The sequence below is a fragment of the Salvelinus sp. IW2-2015 genome, linkage group LG19, assembly GCF_002910315.2.
Source record: "Salvelinus sp. IW2-2015 linkage group LG19, ASM291031v2, whole genome shotgun sequence".
Taxonomy (NCBI): domain Eukaryota; kingdom Metazoa; phylum Chordata; class Actinopteri; order Salmoniformes; family Salmonidae; genus Salvelinus; species Salvelinus sp. IW2-2015.
Window position 1 is genome coordinate 24,656,168 of NC_036859.1, and position 26,976 is coordinate 24,683,143.

Sequence of the window (26,976 nt, forward strand, 5' to 3'; positions counted from 1 at the left end):
AGCAGGCAGTGGAAGTAAATATACCCACCGAAATCAACTAATAAGACACAGGTGTAAACAATACAGACAGACACAAACAAAAAGGAAAAATGGATCGGTGGCAGCTAGTAGGCCGGTGACGACGACCGCTGAGCACCACCCGAACAGGGAGAGGAGCCACCTTCGGTGGAAGTCGTGACAGTACCCCCCCCCCTGACGGGCGGCTCCCGCAGCGCGCCGATGCCGGCCTCGAGGATGACCCGGAGGACGATGCGCAGGGCGATCCGGATGGAGACGGTGCGAACACCGGGGCCTCACTGCGGTGGCGGTCAGCGCTCGCTTTCTGCCGCCCTTCGGCCCGTTTCAGGTGCCCGTGGACGGCCTCCCAGGTTTCCTTCGAGCGCTTCACCCAGTCCTCCACCACAGGAGCCTCGGTCTGGCTCGGATGCCACGGTACCAGGACCGGCTGATATCCCAACACGCACTGAAAGGGCGAAAGGTTAGTTGAGGAGTGACGGAGTGAGTTCTGAGCCATCTCTGCCCATGGAACGTACATCGCCCACTCCCCTGGCCGGTCCTGGCAATACGACCGCAGAAACCTACCCACATCCTGGTTTACTCCCTCCACCTGCCCATTACTCTCGGGGTGAAAACCAGAGGTCAGGCTGACCGAGACCCCCAGACACTCCATGAACGCCCTCCAAACCCGGGACGTGAACTGGGGACCCCGATCAGAAACGATGTCCTCAGGCACCCCGTAGTGCCGGAAAATGTGAGTAAACAGGGCCTCCGCAGTCTAGGGCCGTAGGGAGACCGGGCAAAGGGAGGAGACGACAGGACTTAGAAAAACGATCCACAACGACCAGGATCATGGTGTTACCCTGGGACGGAGCAAGATCGGTCAAGAAGTCTACCGATAGGTGTGACTAAGGCTGCTGTGGAACGGGGAGGGGTTGCAACTTCCCTCTGGGTAGGTGTCTAGGAGCCTTGCACTGAGAGCACACTGAACAGGAGGAGACATAGACCCTCACGTCCTTAGCTAAAGTGGGCCAACAGTACTTCCCCCTAAGGCTTCGCACCGTCCTATCGATACCCGGATGACCAGAGGAGGGTAACGTGTGCTCTCACCTAATCAACCTATCACGGACACCAAGCGGGACGTACCTCCGCCCAGCTGGACACTGAGGTGGAGTAGGCTCTGACCGAGATGCCCGCTCGATGTCCGCGTCCACCTCCCACACCACCGGCGCCACCAGACAAGAGGCCGAAAGTATGGGGGTGGGATCGATGGACCGCTCCTCTGTATCATACAGACGGGACAGTACGTCTGCCTTAGCGTTCTGGGAACCTGGTCTATACGATATCGTAAATCTGAACCTGATGAAAAATATGGCCTACCTTGCCTGGCGAGGGTTCAGTCTCCTCGCCGCCCGGATGTACTCCAGATTACGGTGGTCGGTCCAGATGAGGAAAGTGTTGAGGGTGTTGAGCCCCCTTAAGCCAATGTCTCCACACCTTCAGGGCTTTTACGACAGCCAGCAACTCTCGGTCCCCCACGTCATAGTTTTGCTCCGCCGGGCTGAGCTTCCTCGAAAAGAAAGCGCAGGGGCGGAATTTCAGTGGCACGCCAGAGCGCTGTGAGAGCACGGCTCCAATCCCAGCCTCGGACGCGTCCACCTCCACTATGAATGCCAAAGAGGGATCCGGATGAGCCAACACGGGAGCCTCTGTAAACAGAGTCCTCAAGCGACAAAACGCTCTGTCCGCCTCAGCCGACCACCGCAGACGCACTGGGCCCCCCTTCAGCAGTGAGGTAATGGGAGCAGCCACCTGCCCAAAACCCTGGATAAACCTCCGGTAGTAATTGGCAAACCCTAAAAACCGCTGCACCTCCTTTACCGTGGTGGGAGTCGGCCAATTATGCACAGCTGCAATGCGGTCACACTCCATCACCAACCCTGATGTGGAAATGCGATAACCCAGGAAGGAGACGGCCTGTTGGGAGAACACGCATTTCTCAGCCTTGACGTACAGGTCATGCTCCAACAGTCGCCCAAGTACTCTGCGCACCAGAGACACATGCGCGGCGCGTGTGGCGGAATATATCAGAATGTCATCGATATACGCCACCACACCCTGCCCGTGCAGGTCCCTGAGAATCTCGTCTACGAAGGATTGGAAGACTGCTGGGGCATTCTTCAACCCATACGGCATGACGAGGTACTCATAATGGCCGGATGTGGTACTAAACGCTGTCTTCCAATCATCTCCCTCCCGGAAACGCACCAAGTTATACTCGCTCCTGAGATCCAGTTTTGTGAAGAGGCGTGCTCCGTGAAATGACTCCGTCGCCGTAGCGATGAGAGGTAGCGGGTAACTGTACCCCACCATAATAGAATTTAGACCTCTATAGTCAATGAATGGACGCAGACCTCCCTCCTTCTTCTTCACAAAAAAGAAACTCGAGGAGGCGGGTGACGTGGAGGACCGAATGTACCCCTGCCTCAGAGATTCAGAGACATATGTCTCCATAGCCACCATCTCCTCCTGTGACAGGGGATACACGTGACTCCTGGGAAGCGCGGCGTTTACCTGGAGGTTTATCGCACAATCCCCTCGTCGATGGGGTGGTATTTGGGTCGCCCTCTTTTTACAGAAGGCGATAGCCAAATCGGCATATTCGGGGGGAATGCGCACGGTGGAGCTTTGGTCTGGACTCTCCACCGTAGTTGCACCGATGGAAACTCCCACACACCTACCTGACCACTCCTCTGACCACGCCCTCTGTTGCCACGAAATAGTGGGGTTGTGAAAGGCCAACCAGGGAATCCCCAGCACCACTGGAAACGCAGGTGAATCAATGAGGAAGAGACTAATGCTCTCCTCGTGACCCCCCTGCGTAACCATGTCCAGTGGAGCCGTGGCCTCTCTGACCACCCCTGACCCTAATGGTCGACTGTCTAGGGAGTGCACATGGAATGGTTTGTCCATCTGAACCAGCGGAATCCCTAACCTATGCACGAAACCGTGGTCCATGAAATTCCCCGCTGCGCCTGAATCTACTAGCGCCTTATGCTGGGAATGGGGGGAAAACTCAGGGAAAGAGATTAACACATACATGTGACCAACAGGGGGCTCTGGGTGAGCCTGGAGCTGACTCACCTGGGGTGCCCGAACAGTACTCGGCCTGCCGTCTCAACTCCCAGACGAGCTCCTCCAGCACCGGTCGGCAGTGTGCACTCTCCGACCACACCCAGTGCAGGAGGAAGCTCCTCCTCCGATCGCCCTCGCTGCAGCACCCCCTAACTCCATGGGGGTTGGAGCGGAGGCGCTGGGGGGTGGAACCAACAGGACCCAATCCGGACGCCCGCGTGTAGCCAGCAAGTTGTCCAACCTGATGGACATGTCCACTAGCTGGTCCAGGGTGAGGGTAGCGTCTCTACATGCTAGCTCCCTGCAGACGTCCTCACGTAGGCTGCACCTATAGTGGTCAATCAGGGCCCTGTCGTTCCAACCTGCGCCGGCGGCCAAAGTCCTGAACTCCAGCGCGAAGTCTTGAGCGCTCCTCGTCTCCTGCCGTAGATGGAACAGACGCTCACCCACCGCTCAACAGACGCTCTACTCTGGGTAGTGGTCCCTCGCCGAGTCTGGTCCATCCCAGACCGCATTGGCTCACTCCAGAGCTTTGCCTGATAGGCAGGACTTGAGGGCGTTCACGCTCTCACCTCCCGAAAGAGCCGGGTGCACGGTTGCCAGGTAAAGCTCCAGCTGGAGCAGAAAACCCTTGCACCCGGCAGCCGTCCCATCGTACTCCCTCGGGAGCGCGAGCCGAATACCGCTGGGGCCGGATGACGCCGGAGAAGGTGGTGGTGCTGGTTGGAGTGTGGCCGGTGGAGGGGCAGGCAGYCCACCTCTCTCCCATCTCTCCATCATCGCCATCACTTGATCCATAGCGGTCCCGAGACGATGGAGAACGGTGGTGTGGTGTTGCACGCGCTCCTCCATGGAAGTGGAGAGCGTGTCAGCTCCTGCTGATTCCATAGGAGATGCGGGATTCTGTTACGTGCCTCTTAATGAAGGGAGGTGCAGGAATCAGGAGCAGGAGAGCAAGGAAGTCCCAGTGGCAAAATAGTTTATTAGGCAGTCCCAACTCAACTACAACATGGGACTGAAACTCGCCCAAACGAGGTCGCCACACACACAGGGAAATAAACGCTACACACGGGGGAGAAACCTCTACTCCTAAACTCATACCTGTTACGATCATCTAAGGGAGGAGACCAAAACACTGAAACAACCAAAAACAACAAAGAGAGAGAACGAAACGAAACAGTTCTGTTATGCTGGTGAATGAGGACCCAAAAGCGACGTAATAGAAACAGAGTCTTTATTCCAGTATTAAACAAACAATGATTCTCCTGGATATTATCAAAGGTAAATCCAAAACAGGAAACTGAAATCCTCTCGTCAGTAGAGAGGAACGACTGGAGACGCGACCACAGACTGCAGGTCGCTTCAGGAAGGCACAGGCCGTAGCTGACATAGACACCTGCTCACGACGCAGCATCTGAAGAAGGCAAAAACACGACAGGGCGGAACAAGGACACAGAACAGCAAACATCAAACAAGAATCCGACAAGGACAGAAGCGGAAAACAGAGGGAGAAATAGGGACTCTAATCAGAGGGCAAAATAGGGACAGGTGTGAAAGAGTAAATGAGGTCGTTAGGAGAATGAGAAACAGCTGGGAGCAGGAACGAACGATAGGAGAGAGAGCGAGAGAGGGAGAGGGGAGGGAGAGAGAGGGATAGAAAGAGGGAAAGAACCTAATAAAGACCAGCAGAGGGAAGCACAGGGACAAGACATGAGATCAAAGACAAAAACATGACAGTACCCCCCACTCACCGAGCGCCTCCTGGCGCACTCGAGGAGGAACCCTGGCGGCAACGAAGGAAATCATCAATCAACGAACGGTCCAGCACGTCCCGAGATGGAACCCAACTCCTCTCCTCAGGACCGTAACCCTCCCAATCCACTAAGTACTGGTGACCACGTCCCCGAGAACGCATGTCCATGATCTTCCGTACCTTGTAAATAGGTGCGCCCTCGACAAGGACGGGGGGGGGAGGGAAGACGAACGGGCGCGAAGAAAAGGCTTGACACAGGAGACATGGAAGACAGGGTGGACGCGACGAAGATGTCGCGGAAGAAGCAGTCGCACAGCGACAGGATTGACGACCTGAGAGACACGGAACGGACCAATGAACGCGGAGTCAACTTGCGAAAAGCTGTCGTAAGGGGAAGTTACGAGTGGAAAGCCACACTCTCTGACCGCGACAATACCTAGGACTCTTAATCCTACGTTTATTGGCGGCTCTCACAGTCTGCCCCCTGTTAACGGCAAAGTGCAGACCTGACCCTCCTCCAGGTGCGCTCACAACGTTGGACAAAAGCCTGAGCGGAGGGAACGCTGGACTCGGCGAGCTGGGACGAGAACAGAGGAGGCTGGTACCCAAGACTACTCTGAAACGGAGATAGCCCGGTAGCAGACGAAGGAAGCGAGTTGTGAGCGTACTCAGCCCAGGGGAGCTGTTCTGCCAAGACGCAGGGTTTCGAAACGAAAGGCTGCGTAATATGCGACCAATCGACTGATTGGCCCTTTCTGCTTGACCGTTAGACTGGGGATGAAACCCGGAAGAGAGACTGACGAAGCACCAATCAACCGACAGAACTCCCTCCAAAACTGTGACGTGAATTGCGGGCCTCTGTCTGAAACGGCGTCTAACGGGAGGCCATGAATTCTGAACACATTCTCAATGATGATTTGTGCCGTCTCCTTAGCGGAAGGAAGCTAGCGAGGGGAATGAAATGTGCCGCCTTAGAGAACCTATCGATAACCGTAAGAATCACAGTCTTCCCCGCAGACGAAGGCAGACCGGTAATAAAGTCTAAGGCGATGTGAGACCATGGTCGAGAAGGAATGGGAAGCGGTCTGAGACGACCGGCAGGAGGAGAGTTACCTGACTTAGTCTGCGCGCAGTCCGAACAAGCAGCCACGAAACGGCGCGTGTCCCGCTCCTGAGTAGGCCACCAAAACCGCTGGCGAATAGAAGCAAGCGTACCCCGAACGCCGGGGTGGCCAGCTAACTTGGCAGAGTGAGCCCACTGAAGAACAGCCAGACGAGTAGAGACAGGAACGAACAGAAGGTTACTAGGACAAGCGCGCGGCGACGCAGTGTGAGTGAGTGCTTGCTTAACCTGTCTCTCAATTCCCCAGACAGTCAACCCGACAACACGCCCTTCAGGGAGAATCCCTCGGGGTCGGTAGAAGCCACAGAAGAACTAAAAGACGGGAAAGCATCAGGCTTGGTGTTCTTATTTCCCGGGCGATAGGAAATCACGAACTCGAAACGAGCGAAAAACAACGCCCAACGAGCTTGACGTGCATTAAGTCGTTGGCAGAACGGAGTACTCAAGGTTCTTATGGTCAGTCCAAACGACAAAAGGGACGGTCGCCCCCTCCAACCACTGTCGCCATTCGCCTATGGCTAAGCGGATGGCGAGCAGTTCGCGGTTACCCACATCATAGTTGCGTTCCGATGGCGACAGGCGATGAGAAAAGTAAGCGCAAGGATGGACCTTATCGTCAGAATGGAAGCGCTGGGACAGAATGGCTCCCACGCCCACCTCTGAAGCGTCAACCTCGACAATGAATTGTTTAGTGACGTCAGGAGTAACAAGGATAGGGGCGGATGTAAAACGCTTCTTGAGGAGATCAAAAGCTCCCTGGGCGGAACCGGACCACTTAAAGCAAGTCTTGACAGAAGTCAGAGCTGTGAGAGGGGCAGCCACTTGACCGAAATTACGAATGAAACGCCGATAGAAATTAGCGAAAACGAGAAAGCGCTGCAACTCGACACGTGACTTAGGGACGGGCCAATCGCTGACAGCCTGGACCTTAGCGGATCCATCTGAATGCCTCAGCGGAAATAACAGAACCGAGAAATGTGACAGAGGAGACATGAAAGGCGCACTTCTCAGCCTTCACGTAGAGACAATTCTCTAAAAGGCGCTGGAGTACACGTCGAACGTGCTGAACATGAATCTCGAGAGACGGTGAAAAAATCAGGATATCGTCAAGGTAAACGAAAACAAAGATGTTCAGCATGTCTCTCAGTACATCATTAACTAATGCCTGAAAGACAGCTGGAGCATTAGCGAGACCGAACGGCAGAACCCGGTATTCAAAATGCCCTAACGGAGTGTTAAACGCCGTTTTCCACTCGTCCCCCTCTCTGATGCGCACGAGATGGTAAGCGTTGCGAAGGTCCAACTTAGTAAAGAACCTGGCTCCCTGCAGAATCTCGAAGGCTGACGACATAAGGGGAAGCGGATAACGATTCTTAACCGTTATGTCATTCAGCCCTCGATAATCCACGCAGGGCGCAGAGTACCGTCCTTCTTCTTAACAAAGAAAAACCCCGCTCCGGCGGGAGAGGAAGAAAGCACCACGGTACCGGCGTCGAGAGAAACAGACAGATAATCCTCGAGAGCCTTACGTTCGGGAGCCGACAGAGAGTATAGTCTACCCCGAGGGGGGAGTGGTCCCCGGAAAGAGATCAATACAACAATCATACGACCGGTGAGGAGGAAGAGAGTTGGCTCTGGTCCGACTGAAGACCGTGCGCAGATCATGATATTCCTCCGGCACTCCTGTCAAATCACCAGGTTCCTCCTGAGTAGAGGGGACAGAAGAAACAGGAGGAATAGCAGACATTAACACTTCACATGACAAGAAACGTTCCAGGATAGGATAGAATTACTAGACCAATTAATAGAAGGATTATGACATACTAGCCAGGATGACCCAAAACAACAGGTGTAAAAGGTGAACGAAAAATCAAAAAGGAAATGGTCTCACTGTGGTACCAGATACTGTGAGGGTTAAAGGTAGTGTCTCACATCTGATACTGGGGAGAAGACTACCATCTAAGGCGAACATGGGCGTGGGCTTCCCTAACTGTCTGAGAGGAATCTCATGTTCCGAGCCCATGCTTCGTCCATAAAACAACCCTCAGCCCCAGAGTCTATCAAGGCACTGCAGGAAGCAGCCGAACCGGTCCAGCGTAGATGGACCGACAAGGTAGTACAGGATCTTGATGGAGAGACTTGAGTAGTAGCGCTCACCAGTAGCCCTCCGCTTACTGATGAGCTCTGGCTTTTACTGGACATGACATGACAAAATGTCCAGCAGAACCGCAATAGAGGCAAAGGCGGGTGTGATTCTCCGTTCCCTCTCCTTAGTCGAGATGCGAATACCTCCCAGCTGATGGGCTCAGTCTCTGAGCCGGTGGGAGGAGATGGTTGAGAAGCGGAGAGGGGAAAACACCGTTAACGCGAGCTCTCTTCCACGAGCTCGGTGACGAAGATCTACCCGTCGTTCTATGCGGATGGCGAGTGCAATCAAAGAGTCCACGCTGGAAGGAACCTCCCGGGAGAGAATCTCATCCTTAACCCAGCGTGGAGTCCCTCCAGAAAACGAGCGAGCAACGCCGGCTCGTTCCAGTCACTGGAGGCAGCAAGAGTGCGAAACTCTATAGAGTAATCCGTTATGGATCGATCACCTTGACATAGGGAAGCCAGGGCCCTGGAAGCCTCCTTCCCAAAAACGGAACGATCAAAAACCCGTATCATCTCCTCTTTAAAGTTCTGATAATCGTTAGAACACTCAGCCCTTGCCTCCCAGATAGCTGTGCCCCACTCCCGAGCCCGACCAGTAAGGAGTGATATGACGTAAGCGATCCGAGCTCTCTCTCTTGAGTACGTGTTGGGCTGGAGAGAGAACACAATATCACACTGGGTGAGAAAGGAGCGACACTCAGTGGGCTGCCCAGAGTAACATGGTGGGTTATTAACCCTAGGTTCCGGAGACTCGGAAGACCAGGAAGTAGCTGGTGGCACGAGACGAAGACTCTGAAACTGTCCAGAGAGATCGGAGACCTGAGCGGCCAGGGTCTCAACGGCATGACGAGCAGCAAACAATTCCTGCTCGTGTCTGCCGAGCATTGCTCCCTGGAACTCGACGGCAGTGTTGAGAGAATCCATAGTCGCTGGGTCCATCTTGGTCGGATTCTTCTGTTATGCTGGTGAATGAGGACCCAAAAGCGACGTAATAGAAACAGAGTCTTTATTCCAGTATTAAACAAACAATGATTCTCCTGGATATTATCAAAGGTAAATCCAAAACAGGAAACTGAAACCTCTCGTCAGTAAGAGAGAACGACTGGAGACGGCGACCACAGACTGCAGGTCGCTTCAGGAAGGCACAGGCCGTAGCTGACATAGACACCTGCTCACACGCAGCATCTGAAGAAGGCAAAAACACGACAGGCGGAACAAGGACACAGAACAGCAAACATCAAACAAGAATCCGACAAGGACAGAAGCGGAAAACAGAGGAGAAATAGGGACTCTAATCAGAGGGCAAAATAGGGGACAGGTTGAAAGAGTAAATGAGGTCGTAGGAGAATGAGAAACAGCTGGGAGCAGGAACGGAACGATAGAGAGAGAGAGCGAGAGAGGGAGAGAGGGAGGGGAGAGAGAGGGATAGAAAGAGGGAAAGAACCTAATAAGACCAGCAGAGGGAAGCACAGGGACAAGACATGATGATCAAAGACAAAACATGACAAGTTCGTCTGGTGAAACAACATAAAACATAAAACAAACTACCCAAAACAAACAGGTGGTAAAAGGCTACCTAAGTATGGTTCTCAATCAGAGACAACGATAGACAGCTGCCTCTGATTGAGAACCACACCCGGCCAAACACACAGAAAAAGAAAACATAGAACACCAGACATAGAATGCCCACCCCAACTCACGCCCTGACCAAACCAAAATAGAGACATAAAAAGGATCTCTAAGGTCAGGGCGTGAAAATACCAAACGGCACAACTGCCCTGAGAAAAAGAAAACCCCGTGGTGCAGACACGCACCCCTGATAACGTAACCACAGAAAACAATCCCGCACAATGACTAGCAGGCAGCGGAGGTAAATATACCCACCGAAATCAACTAATAAGACACAGGTGTAAACAATACAGACAGACACAAACGAAAATGAAAAATGGATCGGTGGCAGCTAGTAGGCCGGTGACTGCCGAACAGGGAGAGGAGCCACCTTCGGTGGAAGTCGTGACAGTATGGGCGCTGGTCAAAAGTAGTGCACTATACGGAATAGGTTGGAATTTGGGACATACGCTCTGCAAGAGGCTAACTGTAACATGTTGTTATCTGCTCTGTCTGACTCAATGGAGGAGGGAGGATATGAGCTCTGGTGTCAATGTCTAAATAATTAGATTACAGGAAGCTTCAAACGTCCCTGTAGTGCCATTGCCATGAGTCTTGAATAAACAACAGTATGCTGTGAGATATATCAGTGTACCTTTAATAAGTGGGCATCATTTGTGCTGGTGTTAAAGGGATGGTTCATCTAATTTTCATGTTTGGGCCAAATTGATCTTACCTCGAGTTGTCTATGTATGCCAGCAGAGACAGCATCCATGATAATATGTTGTTTACTTTTGCTACAGGTAGCAGTTAGCATGATTTAGCATTGTCCTCTCAAAATGAATGTAAGTCAATATCCCTGATGTTATCAAAGATGCGTTGCAGAGTCAACGACTGTTACTATGTAACAACATTGTAATTCATGAATATGTTCATATTAATATTAGGAAATATAGGCCTATGCTGTGAGATAATGTTAATATTTATTTTCTCTATGCAGGGTTACCAGGGTATGGTAGATGGTGGGGATAACATTGAAGAGGCATCATGGGAAAGTGTCTCAAGCATGCTGCAAGTGGTAAGTAGTGCAATGAATGCCTTTAGGCAAAATACTATGGATTTGTTTAACATTATCATCACAGTCACAGGCTATATATATAGTATACGTAGTGGTTAATGAATATTTTGGCCAGAGGCTACAGTATATTATACAGTATATGATGGTTAATGGTTTGAATATATTTGTGGTCCCAGAATTTACAAATGCATGTGACAGATGAGCGCAGCTGCATTTCTGGCTGATGCTAAACAGAGTGGAAGGTGCCCTGTCATTGTGGATTCTGCATGAACCTGATAGTTAATGACAACAAAACACACAACACTAAAAAAATATGTGCGATGTTGAATTAATGACACCTATCAATGTGCTCAATTGTGTCAGATAATATCATCCATTGGTTTGGTCTAGAGCTGTTTTGTTCCATTCATCCTACCTTCATCCACCCACCCATCCACATTTATCCGTCTATCCTTCCAACATTAATTAATTCAATCATCCATCCATCCATCCCTCCATCTATCCTTCACCCATTCATCCAATCTTCATTCATCTATCCACCAACCTCAACCTATCCATCCATCAATTCAGTTGTCATCCATCCATCAATCCATCTTTTCAACTGTCATTCATCCATTCATCTGAATTCTTGGCTGTTGTATTTTCCTGTCAGGGTGGCACAGTCATTGGCAGTGCCCGCTGCAAGGAGTTCCGCAGCCACGAGGGGCGTCTAAAGGCTGCCCACCACCTGGTGCAGCGTGACATCACCAACCTGTGTGTGATTGGAGGGGACGGCAGCCTCACTGGGGCCAACCTCTTCAGAGAGGAGTGGAGCGGACTACTGGAGGAACTGGTCCAGCAGGGTATCTCAATGTTGTAGTCAATGGAGTGGACCAAATGTTCACAGTAATCTACTCCATCACTAATTTCTACGCAAAAAAATGTATTTATATGCCTGACATGTTGTAGTAAAACATGTATTACTATGTATTACCAAAGCCTGTATACAGCCATTCCATCTATGAGTGTACATTACTCAGTAGTGAAGCCAGTAGGTTCATATTACGTTGCATTGTGTATAAAGGTCTGATTGATGAGGAGGCTGCCCAGAACAACTCAGAGCTGCACATCGTGGGAATGGTGGGCTCCATCGACAATGACTTCTGTGGCACTGACATGACAATCGGGACAGACTCTGCCCTGCACAGAATCATAGAGGTGGTGGACGCAATCATGACTACAGCCCAGAGGTACTGACATAGATGATTGTTGTTGAATGGTACATTTCTTAACTTTTAGATGAGCCAACATTTACACAGATAGAGGTACTGACAGATACAGTGGCATATTTAGCTCAGTGGTGTTGTTTGTACACAATCAACATTTACACAGACTTCTCTCCTTTCTCTCAGCCACCAGAGGACGTTTGTGCTGGAGGTCATGGGAAGACATTGTGGGTATGGAATGGCATTTCATTTCTGCTTTCATTTCCTGCTTTATTCTTGTACTTGCTACAATTTAGCAATGGACTCTCAGCAGTCCTGCTTTGAAAATGTTTGTACATACACAAATGGGTTTGTATTGCATGTATTTATATTTGATATTTTATTGTATACTAAATGTACAGTGTGTGTGTGTGTGTGTGTGTGTGTGTGTGTGTGTGTGTGCGTGCGTGCGTGCGTGCGTGCGTGCTGCGTGCGTGCGTGCGTGCGTGCGTGCGTGCGTGCGTGCGTGCGTGCGTAGGTACCTGGCCTTAGTAAGTGCTCTGGCTGTGGGGGGCTGACTGGGTGCTGATCCCTGAGATGCCCCCTGAGGACGGGTGGGAGGAACAGATGTGTCAGAAACTGTCTGAGGTAACAACACAGACACGCACACACACACACACACAGGTAACATCTGACATCTGCAGATCTAACAAATACATTTCAATCTATACCTCACATTGAATAGGATTTACTGCTTAGTGATAACACGTTGTAGTGTATTTTATTTCCTTCAACCATAGCAAAAGTAGCAGTGTTCATTGTGTTTCTTAATGTCCAGAGCCGATCCAGGGGTTCAAGGCTGAATATAATCATTGTTGCTGAAGGAGCCATTGACAGACAAGGAAAGGCTATAACTGTTAATAATGTCAAGGATGTGAGTACCTGAATATGCAACGAAGGGGGAACCAAAAGCAGGTCCTACAGATGTGTGAATAGCTTCATGCTTTACAGATGAAAGGACTCTGTTAAGTGAGAAATGGACAGAGGTAGTAGGCAGATCTGTTCTTTCTCTCTCTCTGGTAGGCATGCAGCTGTTTCAGCATAAACCGGGTCCAGCTTTTGAAAAGCCAAATGCAAAAATGTTCTGTCATGTACTGTATATCTGTGCTTTGTTTGTATTCTTATAGAATCGTGCAGATAAGAAACGGCTCAATATCATTATTGTAGCAGAGGGGGCGATAGATTCTCACAACAAGCCTATCACTACAGACCATATTAAGGAAGTAAGTACTCAGCTGTCCTGTACTGGTGGAGTACTCCTCTGCAGACCTGGGTTCAAATCCTATTTGAAATCTTTTTGCGACTTTTCTATTGGTTTAATTGCGCCAGACAAGCTTAATCAAGCCCACATTAAGTATTTGAAATGATTTCATATTGTATTTGAACCCAGGTCTGGTACAGTACTTCTGTGTGCCGTGGTTACTTCTGGCTGCACATCGTCATCTCTCCATCTCTCTGTCCCATTAACAACATGCTGTCCATGTTTTAACTCTTCATCTAACTATTTTATTGGATCTTTCTTAGTAATGTGAACTTCTGTGAATTATACTTCTTCCTGTTTGTGCCTTGCAACCTTGTTCTTCATCAGCATACCTAACCTGGTAAGCATAGAAATACATATATAACTAATAGGATCTCTGTTCTGGTAAGAGTCTTATACAGTACAGTTTACTTGGCAGAACAAAAGAACAAGGGCTGAGTCCAAAATGGCACCCTATTCTCTATAATATACTGTACTAGTTTTGACCAGCTCTGGTTAAAAGTAGTGCACTATATAGGGAATAGTGTGCCATTTGGAACACACAGGTGTAAGTGTTGGAGACTCACTTACTATGTACATGACAGGAACTGTTTTGCATGGGTGTACAGTGCTTGTGCTTTCCCCTACTGTCTTTCTTCCTAAGGTATAGCATGCCATTGTCATTCTCTTTCTACCATACAATACAAATAGACAATTTTTGCATTCCAAATGGCACCCTATTCTCTATATCCTGGTCCTGGGGACACAAAAGGGTGCACATTTTGGTTTTTGCCTTAGCACTACACAGCTGATTTAGCTCATCATCAAATGATTAGTGGAATCAGATGTGCACTCCTTTGGGTCCCTAGGACCAGAATTAAGAAACACTGATCTATATAATGCATTACTTTTGTAGTAGTGCACTATATAGGGAATAGGGTGCCATTTGGGACGTAAGTGTTATTGAATTACTCTGCTAATTTGAGGAAACGTACATTGCTCAATACCTGGCCTTCCTCTCCTACTATAGTTGGTTGTTAGCTGTCTGGGCTTTGACACCCGAGTCACCATCCTGGGTCACGTCCAGAGAGGAGGAACCCCCTCTGCCTTCGACCGGATCCTGGTGAGTGTTACCCACGTACTCACATACAATGAAAAGGCACTTATAGACTGGGTTGCTTCCTAAATGGCACCCTATTCCCTATATAGTGCACTACTTTTCAGTTAGAGTCACAGCCCTTTGTGCTGCCGTCTGTCTAATAGCTGAATAATATCCCTGGTTTGTTTGTTTTGGTTAGTAACCATGAGGCAGTTTCAGAATGGTAATCATAATTTAAAGAGCATGTCATTTAATACTGTTATGCAATTTCTAACTGAACTTGAAGTTATTTTCCCAATGTCCCAGATCACCATTAATTCTAAGTTGACCCCAGTATAAATATGATTTGACCTTTGCCCTCCACCCTGTCTGTCCAGGCCAGTCGTATGGGAGTGGAGGCGGTCCTGGCCCTGTTGGAGGCGTCAGCCAGCACCCCGGCCTGCGTAGTGTCTCTGTGTGGGAACCAGGCTGTCCGTCTGCCCCTCATGGAGTGTGTTCAGATGGTACACTTACACTGTTTGTTCACATGCTACACAGCCCTGCTGGGACCCTGGTTTAGTATTCTGTACAGTGTACAGATGGGGATGGCCGCCAGCCAAGATAGTGTGTGTGAGATTGCTTTACTCAACAGTAATGAACACGTATGAAGTGATAGCCTACCCCTTTGTGATGTTTTCAGGTTCTACACCATTTACAGGATGCATCAAGTACTTCTACCTACTGTATACATTATAGATCTATTATGAATAAAGACAATTGATAGGCTGTTGATTCCAGACACATTAACCACTCGTATTTATTTTCTCAATAGACACAAGACGTCCAGAAAGCCATGGACGAGAAGAATTTTGAGGAAGCTGTGAGACTGCGTGGCAGGTATATTATCTGACTCTTGTACCAATTCTACATTCTTTGATAAAATAAAGTGATATCTCTGTATTTCTAAGATGCATATCTTTATTTGGCCAGCAGTCTAGTCTAGCAGGACCATTGCAGCTTTACAGGATTCAGATTCATTTTCCTCTTGCCTTTAAAAGTTTATGCAACTTAGTAATGGAGGTTTCTGGACATCTACAAGGTAGATGAATGAATAACAGTATGTTTCATTAATATTTTGCAGAAGTTTCGAAAACAACCTGAACACCTACAAACTCCTGTCTTACCGGAAAGCAGACTCTGAACTCCCAAATGTAAGTATCCTCAGTAGAGGTCGACCGATTATGATTTTTCAACGCCGATATCGATACCGATTATTGGAGGACCAAAAAAAGCCGATACCAATTCATCGGCCAATTTTTTTTGTTTATTTGTAGTAATGACAATTCCAACAATACTGAATGAACACTTATTTTAACTTAATATAATACATCAATAAAATACATTTAGCCTGTTCAATTTGGTTTAAATAATGCAAAAACAAAGTGTTGGAGAAGAAAGTAAAAGTGCAATATGTGCCATGTAAGAAAGCTAATGTTTAAGTTCCTTGCTCAGAACATGAGAATATATGAAAGCTGGTGGTTCCTTTTAACATGAGTCTTCAATATTCCCAGGTAAGAAGTTTTAGGTTGTAGTTATTATAGGAATTATAGGACTATTTCTCTCTATACGATTTGTATTTCATATACCTTTGACTATTGGATGTTCTTATAGGCACTTTAGTATTGCCAGTGTAACAGTATAGCTTCCATCCCTCTCCTCGCCGCTACCTGGGCTCGAACCAGGAACACATCGACAACAGCCACCCTCGAAGCAGCGTTACCCATGCAGAGCAAGGGGAACAATTACTCCAAGTCTCAGAGCGAGTGACGTTTGAAACGCTATTAGCGCGCACCCCGCTAACTAGCTAGCCATTTCACATCGGTTACACCAGCCTAATCTCGGGAGTTGATAGGCTTGAAGTCATAAACAGCGCAATGCTTGAAGCATTGCAAAGAGCTGCTGGCAAAACGCACGAAAGTGCTGTTTGAATGAATGCTTACGAGCCTGCTGTGCCTACCATCGCTCAGTCAGACTGCTCTATCAAATCATAGACTTAATTATAACATAATAACACACAGAAATACGAGCCTTAGGTCATTAATATGGTCAAATCCGTAAACTATCATCTCAAAAACAAAACATTTATTCTTTCAGTGAAATAAGGAACCATTCTGTATTTTATCTAACGGGTGGCATCCATCAGTCTAAATATTCCTGTTACATTGCACAGCCTTCAATGTTATGTCATAATTACGTAAAATTCTGGCAAATTAGTTCGCAATGAGCCAGGCGGCCCAAACTGTTGCATATACCCTGACTCTGCGTGCAATGAACGCAAGAGAAGTGACACAATTTCACCTGGTTAATATTGCCTGCTAACCTGGATTTCTGTTAGCTAAATATGCAGGTTTAAAAATATATACTTCTGTGTATTGATTTTAAGAAAGGCATTGATGTTTATGGTTAGGTACACGTTGGAGCAACGACAGTCCTTTTTCGCGAATGCGCACTGCATCGATTATATGCAACGCAGGACACGATAGATAAACTAGTAATATCATCAACCATGTGTAGTTATAACTAGTGATTATGATTGATTGATTGTTTTTTATAAGATAAGTTTAATGCTAGCTAGCAACATACCTTGGCTTCTTACTGCATTCGCGTAACAGGCGGGCTCCTCGTGAGGCAGGTGGTTAGAGCGTTGGACTAGTTAACCGTAAGGTTGCAAGATTGAATCTCTGAGCTGACAAGGTAAAAATCTGTCGTTCTGCCCCTGAACAAGGCAGTTAACCCACCGTTCCTAGGCCGTCATTGAAAATAAGAATGTGTTCTTAACTGACTTGCCTAGTTAAATAAAGGTGTAAAAAAAAAAAAAAAAACGATTTCCGATTGTTATGAAAACTTGAAATCGGCCCTAATTAATCGGCCATTCCGATTAATCGGTCGACCTCTAATCCTCAGATAACCCAAGGCAAACATTTATATTGTACATTGACAAAGTTACTGTGACATTCACATGTGTTTTCCCTAACATTTGTGTCTTTCCAGCGTTTCTCAGATTTGTCTGTTAGGATCAGGTACTTCCTGTTGAGGTGCATTGTGGCTCATACTGAGGTCTTTTTGTGACACTAACAGAGTGTGTTTGTTAAATTGTTTTCTGTCTTGAGGGGATAGGAAGAGGATGAGCTCCCATATAATGTACGTACTGTACTGTAACCTACTATAATATACCAGCTCTAGATCAGTGCTAAGTTCTCCTATATGTACACCGTTTGTGCTATCATGCCAACTTTGTGTGTTTGGCTTGACAATGACAGCAATGGAGTTGGCAAGAGCACAAACGGACCTGGGACCAGGCTTCGTTTGAAATACTAATTTGCTGCATCAATGGCCCTGTAGAATAGAAAAACAAGTAGCTTTTAGGTTTAATTTTTTCTAACGACATCTTTATTTGAATAGAATAATACCCCCATAGGGCCATGATTGAACTAGACAGCTTCTGACGTAGTACATGTAGGATTAGACCATTTTGAACATAAATAGTGTCACAAAATGACAGATGTCTGTTGCTGTAGCCTCATTGCTTATTTCTTCATGGCTCTGCTTAGTAGAAGAACAGTATATCTGTGTTCTAAGAAGTGCCCTGTTCATGCACGTTCAGTATGCTTGCTGTTGCCATAGTAGCCTACTAGCTAGTTCTGCTGCAGAGAAGTATCAATCAGACACATGCTTGTGATCTGCTCAAAGTAAGAGATTACTTTGAGATTACCACGCCTATGAGGGCACTCATATACGTGGGGTCTATCTGTCCATGAGCACGTTGTGATCATGTGATTGAGCTCAGAGCCAGTGGTCTATGTGAAGTACAACAACAGCCTATACAGATGCAGCATCTTGGAGCCGTAGCATGAGGCCTTGCTAAAGATTGTCTCTGCATGCTGCTCCATTCTCCACGGAGACAACAGCTTTGCCAGGCTTGTAGAGCATCTCTACCCAGTATCAACCACTATGAGCAGGTGTATGTATACAGAGGGGTTTGGTGATATGGGTATCAATGAGCATTTTGAATTTACTGAATAGAAATTGAAATGACCCCAACTCTGCTAGTTTAAAATGTGTATGTATTTTTGTGTGTGTTTTTGTGTGTGTGTGTATTTCTAAATGTGTGTGTGTGACGACTGCGCTGTTGATCCTCAGAGCTCCTTCAACGTGGCGGTGCTGAACGTGGGTGCCCCTGCTGCGGGCATGAACGCAGCTGTCCGCTCGGCCGTCAGGGTGGGCATCACCGAGGGGCACAAGATGTTCGCCGTTAACGACGGCTTCGAGGGATTCTACAAGGGACAGGTACTGGGGTTAAGACACATGATTATAGTCATTTTATTCTTCCCCACTGAGAATTATGGTCTCACTGCCACATGATCAACAGGTTGTTTGCTCACTGTATAACACATTTGATCATATTTGTCCCCTAGTATTGTTTACACCATTAACCTTGAAAGGCAGTCTACACCATATTTTGAAAGCCATTAGAATAACCAGAACGCATATTTAAAATGATTAATATAAACATGACAGTGAAGCCAGATAAGCTAAAAGTTATAGTGACCTTGTCTTTGCAGAGTAGAAAAGTAGCTGCCTACTGTAAGTCACCTTTCCTCTTGTGTCCGCTGCCACTGACACTGATGGTGTTTTTCAGATAATACTTGTGTGGGGTGATAAACAGGAGTGCTTACAGTGCTTACAATTGTATTTTCAGTTTTGTATTTAACCGCCACTTTAAACGTGTACATGACACTGCAACAAAATTTCCCCTTGGGGACAATAAAGTCAGTAAGTAAGTAAGTAAGCCAATTACTCTCACCTCCACTCTCCTTTATCCAGGCCCTCTCACTCACCCCTTGTCCTTTATCCAGGCCCTCTCACTCACCCCTTGTCCTTTATCCAGGCCCTCTCACTCACCCCCTGTCCTTTATGCAGGCCTCTCACTCACCCCCTGTCCTTTATCCAGGCCCTCTCACTCACCCCCTGTCTTTTATGCAGGCCTCTCATTTCACCCCCTTTCCTTTATCCAGGCCCTCTCACTCACCCCCTGTCCTTTATCCAGGCCCTCTCACTCACCCCCTGTCCTTTATGCAGGCCTCTCACTCACCCCTGTCCTTTATCCAGGCCCTCTCACTCACCCTGTCCTTTATGCAGGCCTCTCACTCACCCCCTGTCCTTTATCCAGGCCCTCTCACTCACCCCTGTCCTTTATGCAGGCCTCTCACTCACCCCCTGTTCTTTATGCAGGCCTCTCACTCACCCCTTGTCCTTTATGCAGGCCTCTCACTCACCCCTGTCCTTTATGCAGGCCTCTCACTCACCCCCTGTCCTTTATGCAGGCCTCTCACTCACCCCTTGTCCTTTATGCAGGCCTCTCACTCACCCCTGTCCTTTATGCAGGCCTCTCACTCACCCCCTGTCCTTTATGCAGGCCTTTAACTCACCCCCTGTCCTTTATGCAGGCCTCTCACTCACCCCCTGTCCTTTATGCAGGCCTTTAACTCACCCCCTGTCCTTTATGCAGCATCTCACTCACCCCCTGTCCTTTATGCAGGCCTCTCACTCACCCCCTGTCCTTTATGCAGGCCTCTCACTCACCCCTGTCCTTTATGCAGGCCTCTCACTCACCCCCTGTCCTTTATGCAGGCCTCTCACTCACCCCCTGTCCTTTATGCAGGCCTCTCACTCACCCCCTGTCCTTTATGCAGGCCTCTCACCACCCCTGTCCTTTATGCAGGCCTCTCACTCACCCCTTGTCCTTTATGCAGGCCTCTCACTCACCCCCTGTCCTTTATGCAGGCCTCTCACTCACCCCCTGTCCTTTATCCAGGCCCTCTCACTCACCCCTGTCCTTTATGCAGGCTCTCACTCACCCCCTGTCCTTTATGCAGGCCTCTCACTCACCCCTGTCCTTTATGCAGGCCTCTCACTCACCCCCTGTCCTTTATCCAGGCCCTCTCACTCACCCCCTGTCCTTTATGCAGGCCTCTCACTCACCCCTGTCCTTTATGCAGGCCTCTCACTCACCCCTTGTCCTTTATGCAGGCCTCTCACTCACCCCCTGTCCTTTCAAAATGATTTTTGTGATCATTTTGACCCCACGTGGTGAGATCTTGCGTGGAGCCCCAGATCGAGGGAGATTATCAGTGGTCTTGTATGTCTTCCATTTCCAATAATTGCTCCCACAGTTGATTTCTTCAAACCAAGCTGCTTACCTATTGCAGATTCAGTCTTCCCAGCCTGGTGCAGGTCTACAATTTTGTTTCTGTGGTCCTTTGACAGCTCTTTGGTCTTGGCCATAGTGGAGTTTGGAGTGTGACTGTTTGAGGTTGTGGACAGGTGTCTTTTATACTGATAACAAGTTCAAACAGGTGCCATTAATACAGGTAACCAGTGGAGGACAGAGGAGCCTCTTAAAAGAAGAAGTTACAGGTCTGTGAGAGCCAGAAATCTTGCTTGTTTGTAGGTGACCAAATACTTATTTTCCACCATAATTTGCAAATAAATTCATTAAAAATCCTACAATGTGATTTTCTGGATTTTTTTTCTCATTTTGTCTGTCATAGTTGAAGTGTACATATGATGAAAATTACAGGCCTCTCTCATCTTTTAAGTGGGAGAACTTGCACAATTGGTGGCTGACTAAATACTTTTTTGCCCCACTGTACAGGCCTCTCACTCACCTCCACTCTCACCCCTCTCCTTTACACAGGCCTCTGTCCTTTATGCAGGCTCTCACTCACCCTCTCTCCTTTATGCATGCCAGGCCTCTCACTCACCCCTCTCCTTATGTCAGGCCAGGCCTCTCACTCACCCCTCTCCTTTATGCAGGCCAGGACTCTCACTCACCCCCTCTCCTTTATGCAGGCCAGGCCTCTCACTCACCCCTCTCCTTTATGCAGGCCAGGCCTCTCACTCACCCCCTCCTTTATGCAGACCTCTCACTCACCCCCTCTCCTTTGTGCAGGCCTCTCACTCACCCTTTCTCCTTTATGCTGGCCAGGCCTCTCACTCACCCCCTCTCCTTTATGCAGGCCTCTCACTCACCCTCTCTCCTTTATGCAGGCCTCTCTCTCACCCCCTCTCCTTTGTGCAGGCCTCTCTCTCCACCCCTCTCCTTTATGCAGGCCTCTCTCTCACCCCTTCTCCTTTATGCAGGCCTCCCTCTCACCTCCACTCTCATCCCATTTCCTAGGCCTCTAACCCCTACTTTCTCACCCTCACACCCAATCCCTTTCTCTGTCACTCCCTCTTTCTGTCACTCCCTTTTTCTGTCACTCCCTCTCTGTCACCCACTCTCTCTGTCACCAGACCTCAAACAACACTGCCTGGGTCAGTCTTTGTTTCAAGGGCCCTGGGCACTCAGCTGGAGGAAAGCATGAAGGCAGGGATAAGTGATTGAAAATAATGGTGTGCTCCTTCGTCCATGGTCAAATGCTACTTTACCTTGCCCAACACCGAGGGATGAGTGAGACCTTGGTAGAGTACTGTTGGTAGATTAGAGCCTGTGTGCTTCAATGAGCGATAACACAGTACAATCAAACTGTCATACAAAGCAGGATAGATGTTATATGTCTATATCATTGACTGCAAATCTGATGTGCGGGATTGTTTTTTAGAATGTCATTCATTCCTTTAGCATGTTTTGTGTCCCATTGAAATGAACGTAATGAATGAGGATCTTAGCAATTAGGAGAGCTTTATGGAGACTACTCAGAACACATTTGAAACCTCAATCTCAAACGCAGTTTTGTTGTGTTTGTGTCCACACAGATAAAGGAGATTAAATGGGGAGATGTAGGTGGTTGGACTGGACAAGGGGGGTCCATACTGGGAACAAAGAGGTAGGCCAATGAACAGAGCCCATAGAGTGCCATTTGGGACACAACAAGTGTTTCAAAACGTGCAGCATGGAAAGTCAACACTGACATATCGGGTACTGTAGATTAACACAGATTTTCATTCCTAATTTCAGAACCCTTCCAGCGAAGCATCTTGATAAGATAGCTGAACAAATCAGGATACATAACATCAATGCTTTGCTTGTTATCGGTGGATTTGAGGTATGTACAGCACATCACAGCATCAAATGCATTGGACATTGAAATAACAGTTGAATATTATTACAGGTTTATACCACCACTATGCATTACCAAATTGTATATTGTACTTTTTATAAATGTGAAAAGTTTTTAGCATAGTCTACTCTAGTAATCCTCAAATACTTTAAGTACTTGTTAGTTAAATGCATTGTCCGGCACACTGAAAGATCTTACATTAGAGTCCTATTTGAATCTTAGTAATAGTAAAATTTGAATCTTAGTAATAGTAATACACTCTAATAGTAATACTAATAATAATCTTTGAGAAATACACTGGAATATACTCCTGTCTCATATCCTTTTCTATGTTTGTCACACTGTTGTATTCATTCATTTCACAATCTAAAGTGACAAAATATTCTCCATTATTCCCTCCTATGATTATTAAGAACATATTTCTCCACAATTCCTAGCACCCTTCAGGCTCTCCTCCCTGTGTCCCCCATATCTGTGTCAGTTACACTGTGGGGTGCTTCCTATGTCACACTGTCCATTTTGATAGGCCCGGCTCCCTCACACTGGCTCCGCCCACCTTGTCCTGTCTTTATGGCTGTGTACTAAATGGCACCCTATACCCTATACAGTGCACTACTAAGTAGTGTACTATATAGGGAATAGGGTGCCATTTTGGTATGCTACCCAATTAACTCTAAAGCCCTGGCTCTGCCCTGTACTGTAGGCCTTCCTGGGAGTCATGGAACTGTCCGCTGCCCGGGAGAAATATAATGAGTTCTGTGTCCCCATGGTTATGGTCCCTGCCACGGTCTCCAACAATATACCGGGCTCTGACCTCAGCATTGGCGCAGACACAGCTTTGAATGCTATTACTGATGTAAGTCTGGCTGGGGGTCAGAGGTCGCAAGTTTACGTGTTTTAAGAACACCCTCCAGCCAATCAGAATTGGGGGCTTCACTGATCGCAGCTCGGGCGTGGCATTTACCAGCATCACAACTGGCTGAATGTAACTGAGCGTTACCTAAAGGCACCAAACTGATTTGTGTTGACCAACGTATGCATGTGCTACTTTATCATCTGAAAGGAAATAGTTAGGTAGAGTTTAAAAAGCCATAGAAGGGCATAGTAAACACTAAGTGAAAGAGTTAGATATAGTATGACAACTTATCCTCTGATCAGTTGCAAGAGACTGTATTGTAAAAACAGCAAGAAGTTAACAGTGATTTTATTAAAGCTCAACCATGTAAAGAGGTACAGTAGTATATGATTAGTAGTGGTAGGAGTAGGATTAGGGATATTAGGGGTAGGGGTGTAATTTGGGGTAGGTATATTGGGGGTAGGAGTAGATACATTAGGAGTAGATACAGTGCCTTCAGAAAGTATTCATACCTCTTGACTTATTCCACTTTTGTTGTGTTACAGCCTAAGTTCAAAATGTATTAAATTCGGGGGGTTTCTCTAACCAATCTACACACAATACCCCATAATGACGAAGTGAAAACCTGTTTTTAGAATATTTTGCAGATTTATTGAAAATTAAATACAGGAATATCTCATTTACATAAGTATTCACACCCCTGAGTCAATACTTTGTAGAAGCATCTTTGGCACCCATTACAGCTGTGAGTCTTTCTGGGTAAGTCTCTAAAAGCTTTCCACACCTTGATTTTGCAACATTTGCCTATTATTCTTTTCAAAATTCTCCAAGCACTGTCAAATTGGTTGTAGATCATTGCTAAACAACCATTTTCAGGTCTTTCCATAGATTTTCAAGTAGATTTAAGTCAAAACTAACTCAGCCACTCGGGAACATTCACTGTCTTCTTGGTAAGCAACTCCAATGTAGATTTGTCCTTGTGTTTTAGGTTATTGTCCCGCTGAAAGCTGAAACAATCTCCTGGTGTCTGGTGGAAAGCAGACAACAAGGTTTTTCTCTAGGATTTTGCCTGTACTTAGCTCCATTCCATGTAGTTTTTTATCCTGAAAAACTCCCCAGTCCTTAACGATTACAAGCATACCCATAACATGATGCAGCCACCAATATGCTTGAAGGTATTGAGAGTGGTAATGTGACGTGGTAAGGTTGGACCCAGGTGCAGAGAGAGACCAGACGAGGAATCAGTGGTTAAGAATAAACATAATACTTCACTGAGAAACAGTAGCCGCAGGACCACAGTACACTTGAAAAAATAAAATAAAAATAACACAAAGTCTCAAAAACTCACTCAGGAAACGACCACACACAGTAAACAATTCAAGCTTCTGCAAAGGACCACAGAAAAAAAAGACATACCTGAGTCGGGGTAGTATTAGGGGTAGGTCATTTACGGGTAGGGGAGTATTAGTGGAGGCATATTTGGTGAAGGTATATTAGGGTTAGTAGTAGTATCAGGGGTAGATGTAGTATTAGGGTTAGGTCATTTTGGGGTAGTGGTAGTATTAGGGGTAGGTGTAGTATTAGGGGTAGGTAATTTAGGGGTAGGGTTGTATTAGGGGTAGGGGTTGTATTAGGGGAGGTATATTAGGGGTAGGAGTAGTATTAGGGGTAGGTGATTAGGGGTAAGGATAGATATATTAGGGGTAGGATTATTAGGGGTAGGTACAGTGGCTTGTGTAAGTATTCACCCCCCTTGGCCTTTTTCCTATTTTGTTGCCTTACAACCTGGAATTAAAATAGATTTTTCGGGGGTTTCTATAATTTGATTTACACAACATGCCTACCACTTTGAAGATGAAAATATTTTTTTATTGTGAAACAAACAAGAAATAAGAAAAATTAACAGAAAACTTGACTGTGCATAACTATTCACGCCCCCCCCCCCCCCCACAGTCAGCACTTTGTAGAGCCACCTTTTGCAGCAATTGCAGCTGCAAGTCTCTTGGGATATGTCTCTATAAGCTTGGCACATCTAGCCACTGAGATGATTTTTGCCCATTCTTCAATGCAAAACTGCTCCAGCTCCTATAAGTTGGATGGGTTCCGCTGGTGTACAGCAATCTTTAAGTCATACCACAGATTCTCAATTGGATTGAGGTCTGGGCTTTGACTAGGCCATTCCAAGACATTTAAATGTCTTCCACTCGAGTGTTGCTTTAGCAGTATGCATAAGGTCATTTTCCTGCTGGAAGGTGAACCTCCGTCCCAGTCTCAAATCTCTGGAAGGCTGAAACAGGTTTCTGTCAAGAATTTCCCTGTATTTAACGCCATCCATCATTCCTTCAATTCTGACCAGTTTCCCAGTCCCAAATATCCCCACAGCATGATGCTGTCACCACCATGCTTCACTGTGGGAATGATGTTCTCGGGGTGATGACAGGTGTTGGGTTTGCACCAAACATAGCGTTTTCCTTGATGGCCAAAAAGCTCACTTTTAGTCTCATCTGACCAGAGTACCTTTTTCCATATGTTTTGGGAGTCTCCCACATGCCTTTTGGCGAACACCAAACGTGTTTTCTTATTTTTCCTTAAAGCAAGGGCTTTTTTCTGGCCACTTCCGTAAAGCCCAGCTCTGTGGAGTATACGGCTTGGTTCTATGGACAGATACTCCAGTCTCCGCTGTGGAGCTTTGCAGCTCCTTCAGGGTTATCTTTGGTCTCTTTGTTGCCTCTCTGATTAATACTCTCCTTGCCTGGTCCGTGAGTTTTGGTGGGCGGCCCTCTCTTGGCAGGTTTGTTGTGGTGCCATATTCTTTCAATTTTTTTATAATGGATTTAATGGTGCTCCGTGGGATGTTCAAAGTTTCTGATATTTTTTTATAACCCAACCCTGATCTGTACTTGACCACAACTTTGTCCCTGACCTGTTTGGAGAGCTCCTTGGTCTTCATGGTGCCGCTTGCTTGGTGGTGCCCCTTGCTTAGTGGTGTTGCAGACTCTGGGGCCTTTCAGAACAGGTGTATATTTACTGAGATCATCTGTGAGATCATGTGACACTTAGATTGCACACAGGTAGACTTTATTTAACTATTTATGTGACTTCTGAAGGTAATTGGTTGCACAGATCTTATTTAGGGGCTTCACAGCAAAGGGGGTGAATATATACTGTATGCACACACCACTTTTCCGTTATTTATTTTGGGGAATTTTTTTAACAAGTTATTTTTTTCATTTCACTTCACCAATTTGGACTATTTTGTGTATGTCCATTACATGAAATCCAAATAAAAATCAATTTAAATTACAGGTTGTAATGCAACAAAATAGAAAAAACGCCAAGGGGGTGAATACTTTTGCAAGGCACTGTATATTAAGGGTAGGGGTAGTATTTAGAGGTAGGGGTAGTATTAGGAGTGTAGTACTATATTAGGGCTAGTTCTTTCAGTCTGAGGCCTCTGGTGTCTGTTGTTTTTGCTGGTAAATGTCATAGTGGAGCTCTCAGTTAGGTCCCAGGTAAGTGATAGATAGGGGCATGAACTAGTGACGTGGCATGTTTTGGACCCTGCGACTTCCATTGTTCTCCCTGCACCT

At 47.1% G+C, this 26,976-nt stretch overlaps 1 pseudogene; it reads left to right on the plus strand.

Moving 5' to 3' along the window:
* LOC111979120 (ATP-dependent 6-phosphofructokinase, platelet type-like) overlaps positions 1-26,976 on the plus strand; it is a 47,067-nt pseudogene that overhangs the window by 14,440 nt on the left and 5,651 nt on the right.